Below are 6,067 nucleotides of genomic sequence, written 5' to 3' on the forward strand. Positions count from 1 at the left end.
ATATGCATATTTGTCTATTTTAATAGATGTACTAAATCACTGGCTTTTAACTTTAGTCAAATAATCAAAACAATCTTTGCACTTCTGATTCCATATAACTTACTTGACCTGAGAATATGTTGTGGTTTTGAAGTACTCACAGCATCTACGAAATGAAAAAAAAGGCAACTTCAAATTGCCCAATCTTTCTTTTTTTTTTTTTTTTTTACAAAACCTACAGCACCCGGTATTCGCATGTGGTCTCCCATTCAAGTACTAACCAGGTCCGACCCTGCTTAGCTTCCAAGATCAGACAAGATTGGGTGCGTTCAGGGTGGTATGGCCACAGACCAAATTGCCCAGTCTTTCTATGGGAAACATAAGTAGTGTATTTTTATTTCCTTTCTCTATGTCAAAATAGACAATTAAACCTGCAATACAGAAGTGTGAATTTCTTCAAATCAAAATCAAATTACTGTGCCTGAGTAACTCACCAAATGTCTTGACCTCTACAGTTTTTTCGTTGACCCCTATACTTTGGATTATTTCCTTAATTATCAGAATTTACATAGGGCTGTTCCACATTGTGGCACTCTGTACAAGATGAGTGGTTCAGAAAACACATCATCATGGGTCATCATTTATAATGAGAAGTAGATTAACCCAGGGGCATGCCATCAGATGATCTGCCAAAGGTACAGTTGACAAAGTCTTCATCAGTCAGTACTGATATAAATACCATCCTCCTCAGCAGATCATTTGCAATGTGTCTCTCAGAGCTAAATCAGTACTCTAATTGCAACATCAGTTAGGGGCCCTGCTTGGTGATGAGAGGGGCAAAGATAAGAGCATGTTCTCCACTGAAGCTATTTATACACACCACGTAGTCCTTAATTATCTGTAGGGAGAGGAGGGAAATAGAAAGAAAGTTGACATGACTGAAATTGAATCCACCCAGCGCCCTTTGTACCACTCCAGCAAGAGAAAATTCTGACTAAGAAAAGTACTTACTTTCTAAGAGAAAAAGGTAAGAAACCTCGAGTTCTATGAGAGTACTGCCTACTCAGTTGCCAACTGATATTTAAATGCTAATACTCCTTTTTATTGTGTGAGTCTTACAACCATTCAAGACTTCAGGATACTTAAAAAAAAGAAAACTTAAGTTTTATATCCCCAAAATTAAACAAGCAGTCTAGGTAGAATCTCCTTTTATCGTTAAAGATAGAAAAAAATTGTGGATTAGAAAATTGATTCAGCTATTTCAGAAGTTTGGTCAATAAAAAATCCAGACTTAAATACAAGAAAACTTCCTGGAACTCAACATACAATTATTGATTACTGTTGGGGCTCAAAAACCAATACCCAAGAATATGATGTTTTGCCATCCTGAGCCGACGAAGCGTCAAGGTCTCTCTGACCTTCCCTGCACCCCTCCAAGAAGCTGAAGTTTCTTTAGCTGCCTAAGATCCAGACCCACCAAGAACAACTGTTTTTTCTTACCAAGATATAACCCCATCTGAGCAGACCCTTTTATCATTTCAATTCCAAACAGAACTATTTACAAGTTAATCCTACATTGCCCCTTAATAGAATTCCTTCCCCCTCTTCTATAACCTGTTTTACCAGGATCCAAGCCCCCATTCTTTCTGTAACGTCAAGATGGTTTATAAGCTTCTGTACCACATTGAGTAGCTGGTCATCATTCTGAAGGCTCCCATGTATACACGGCAGATAAATTTGTATGCCTTTTCTCCTTCTGAGCAGTCTGCCTCATGTTAGTGATTTTCAGTGAACCTTTAGGGGGCCAAGAGCTTATGGCCCCCACATTACATATTCATAAATTGATATATGCCAGGAGATTCAAAAGATAGTACAGGATCAAACATAAGGTACATTTGGGAAGAAATAGCTATAATAATAATGTTTTCATTTAGTGCTTCTATGTGTCTGGGACTGTACTAAAAATTTTGCCTATATTATCTCAATAAATTCTTTCAACAACTCAGTAACAGACACAGAATTATCCATGTATTACTGATAATGAAACTATGGCTCAGAAGATTAATTAATCCAAGTCACATAGCATTAAAGGGGAAGTATCAATATTCAAATGCTCATCTGACTCCAAAGCCTATACCCTAAAATACTACTCTTCATGGTATATATTTGTATCAACCTCATGGCTTATCTTACTCATACTTCTTGTGTTCCCATAATGTTGACTGACCTTTTTATTGATATTGGCCCAACTGTCCCATAGAGCTGATGTTTATGGTTTTTTAAATAAACAGAAATTGACTCTCCTTGACCTTAAAACTTGAAACTTACATTGTTTTATCTGAGTTCCTTCCGCAGGAAACTGACTCTCAGGTAAGAAACTGAAACTCATCAGATCACTGCATCCAGACAATGAAGATGCCAGACACCTCATCCATCATGATTGTTTCCTTACCCCTCCATGATTTCTGTTTTCCCCTACGTAACTACCTTCATACTCTGCTATATAACCACTGTATCAATCCCCAATTTTATTTGGTTGGAAGAGATGGACTTGAGACTGATCTCTCCTCTCTCCAGCTAACAAGATCCAAATAAAAATTCTTCTTCCTTGGCAATACTGGTTGTCTCAGTGATTGGTTTTCTGTACTGTGAGAAAGGTGACTTAGACTGAACCCCTGGCATTTCAGTGACATTATGACCTTTCAAGGCACCTCTTGCCATTTCCCCATGCATCTTTAAGCTGTGAATCCACTATGAACTGTTTAACTTTCTGGTTATTGCCCAGCTCAAATCTAACAATGAGGTCATTGTAGGTCTAGATCTTTCCAGTCTGCACAGAGACTTTGCACTGGGCACCCTGACAATCCAAAGATTGTGCATGTGTCCTATACCTAGTCTCATTCCAATCAGCTGGTGGCTGACAGAGAGGGAGCAGGAGAGGAAAGGAGCCCTGCCCTTTTGGCAGGGGTTCTGGGTAGGCCAGCTTTCCTTGGCAAAGCTACAGAAACTGGGACTGACTTGGGTAACACAAATGCAGACTAGTTTGAAACCATCAAAAATGATACTATAAAATAATATTTAATGACATGAAAAAGTCCACTCTCTAAGTTAAAAAATAAATACACATATTTGTATATATGCACTCAAAGTCTAAAAGAATGTTCATTAAATTATTAACAATTATCTTGAGAACCAGGAACAATTTTAACTTTCTTTTTTATTCCTTTTTGTATTATTTGAACTTATAATAATATATGTATATACTTGAAAACATTAAAAAATATGTAAATGTTTTGGAAAGAAATAAGAATCTATGCATACCATTTGATGAAGCCATATTATTATTATTATTATAGATGGAGTCTCACTATGTTGCTCAGCTGGTCCAAACTCATGGTTTCAAGCAGTCGTCTCACCTCAACCTCCAGCCATATTATTTTTTAAATTTGTCATTAAAAATAAAGATGAACTTAAAAATATAGCTAGGAAAACATTCCTTGCCATATTGGCAAGATAAAATTTCAAATAAAAGAGTCTAACAGCACAACATTGAATAAATATATACATCAATGGATAATTTGTAATTTTAAATATATTTTATTTTAACAGATATGACATGGAAATATGTGCACAATATATTAATTGAGGGGAAAGTTACAAAACAATAGAGTATGGCTCTGTTTTATAATTAAAATTCACATTAAATATATTTATGCCTAGAAAATAATCTAAATTTAACAAAAAGCTGGGATTATAGATTATTTTAATTGTCTTAAATTTATGTATCTATATACTTTTTATTATCCTACAGTGAAGCTTCATTACCTATGTAATTTGTTAGAAATAAAGGTTGAGGTTTGGGGCGTTTATTTGGTTGGGGATTTTTTTTCTTCCCTTTTTTTTTTTTTTTTTTTGTAGAGATGAGGTCTCACTAAGTTGCCCACGGTGGTCTTGAACTCCTGGCCTCAAGCTGTCCTCCTACCTCGGCCTTGCAAAGCGTTTGGATCATAAATGTAAGCTACTGTGCCCAGCCTTGGGTTTCTATTTTATTTAAATATCAGTGGCTCTCACTGGGATTTAGGAGTTTTCTTCTTTGTCATCTCACTTGACCCTGCTGAGAGCACATGGGAAAACCATCAGCAGTTAACGTTGTATAGTCCCGAAACGAAACAGACTTGACTAACAAGTGTACCTTTTAATAGAGAAGGCAGAGGCAATTTCTCAATCACCATATTAGGTTTTCTTAATGAGTGTTCATGTATTCATGGAGTGGCAGATTGTCCCCAGAGCCTGGTTCTACTCTATAAAGTCCTGTGCTCCTCCTATCCATGGTAACAAAATATCTGCTAGAGTTTTTATTTGCAAACTTGGCAGGCTGATGGAAAGTAATGGTGAGGAAACATGAATATTCTAATGGCAGTACATTATTCCACAGTAGCTGTAATCTGAAAATTATACCTTTATGAAAAGTATTATCTTCCTCAAAAAACTGAAAATAGGATTGTTACTGGTAGCTAATCCATTCGGGTCTGCAGCAACCTCAATTTTTGCCACCGCAGAAGAAAGAATCTAAGGGGCATAAGGCAGAAGGAGAGACTGAAGCAAGTTTTAGAGCCAGAGTGAAAGTTTATTAAAAAGTTTCAAAGCAGTAAAGAAAGGAAGGACAGTACACTTGGAAGAAGGCCAAGCAGGCAGCGTGACCTCTTGACTTGGGGTTTATAGGTTGGCAGGCTTCCAGGATCTTGCATTACTTCTTCTCACTCCTGAGATCTTATGGGGAAGTTGCTGATCAGTTTCAAGTGTTTTCTATCTGTTAGGAGACTACCTTTCCCTGGCATGAGCTGTAACCAATTATTATTTTACAGAAACAGTTAACGACGTTGCCCAACACTCCTGGTGTGTGTGTTGCAGGGGCTGAGGCCCTCTCCCGCCCTGCTCATACCTCACTAGCTTCCCACTGTAACAGGGTTACCATTGATTTGGCAGTTCCACTTCTAAGTACCTACCCAAAAGAATTGAAGGCAGGGAGTTGAATAGGTATTTGTACACTCATGTTCATAATAATATTATTTACAGTAGTCAAAATATGGGAGTAACCCAAATGTCCATCAATGGATGAATGGATAAACAAAATACTATTTAGTCTTAAAAAAATAAGGAAATTCTTCACCTGCTACAACATGGATGAAACTTGAAGACGTTATGCTAAGTGAAATAAGCCAGCCACAAAAGGGCAAACTGCGTATGATTCCACTCATCATGGAACTAGCCCCTCACTCAACATTGATGTAAGATTTGTCTATGTTGATACCTGTAAATCCAGTTAATCATTTTAACTAGATTAGTCATATTCATAGAGACAGAATGTAGAATGGTGGTTGCCAGGGGTTGGAGAGGAGGAATGAAGCGTTAGGGTTTAATGTCTACAGAATTTCAGCTTTGCAAGATGAAAAAGTTCTGAAGATCAATGGTGGTAATAGTTGTACAATAACATGAATGTGTTTGCTACTGAACTGTACACTTAAAAATAGCTAAAATAATATATTTTATGCCATGTAAATTTTATAATTTTTAAAGAAAAATCTATATAAACTAAAAAATCATTGTCAGGCATGTAATTTCTCACGTAGCTCATTTAGCTCTAAGACATATTTCAAAATTGTCTTCTTTCCACTTCCATGGTCCCTAGCCCAGTTCAGACCTTCTTCCTCTTATATGATCTAAATTATTGTAATGACCTCCAGAACCTGGCCATGTCTTTCTCCCCTCCAACTCATTCCTTTGCCTATCTCCAACATTATCTTTCTTTTTCCATTTTATTTATTTATTTCAATAGCTTTTGGGGTACAAGTGGTTTTTGGTTACATGGGTGAATTGTACATTGGTGAAGTCTGAGATTTTAGCACACCTGTCACCCAAGGAGTGTACCTTGTACTCAGTATATAGTTTTTTATACCTCATCCACCTCCCACCCTTCCCTCTTCTGAGTCTCCCAAGTCCATTATACCTCTCTATATGCCTTTGCATACCCACAGCTTTGCTCCCACTTATAAGTGAGAACATAGTGTATTTGGTTTTCCATTCCTGA

General features: G+C 37.0%; 1 non-coding gene across 1 annotated transcript; it reads right to left on the reverse strand.

Moving 5' to 3' along the window:
* Window positions 1-211: 211 nt before the first annotated feature.
* LOC111538861 lies at window positions 212-330 on the reverse strand. Its single transcript, XR_002730478.1, has one exon. It is a non-coding gene; the product is annotated as a 5S ribosomal RNA (ribosomal RNA).
* Between the last annotated feature and the right edge of the window lie 5,737 nt (window positions 331-6,067).

The sequence above is a fragment of the Piliocolobus tephrosceles genome, chromosome 10, assembly GCF_002776525.5.
Source record: "Piliocolobus tephrosceles isolate RC106 chromosome 10, ASM277652v3, whole genome shotgun sequence".
NCBI classification, from domain to species: Eukaryota; Metazoa; Chordata; class Mammalia; order Primates; family Cercopithecidae; genus Piliocolobus; species Piliocolobus tephrosceles.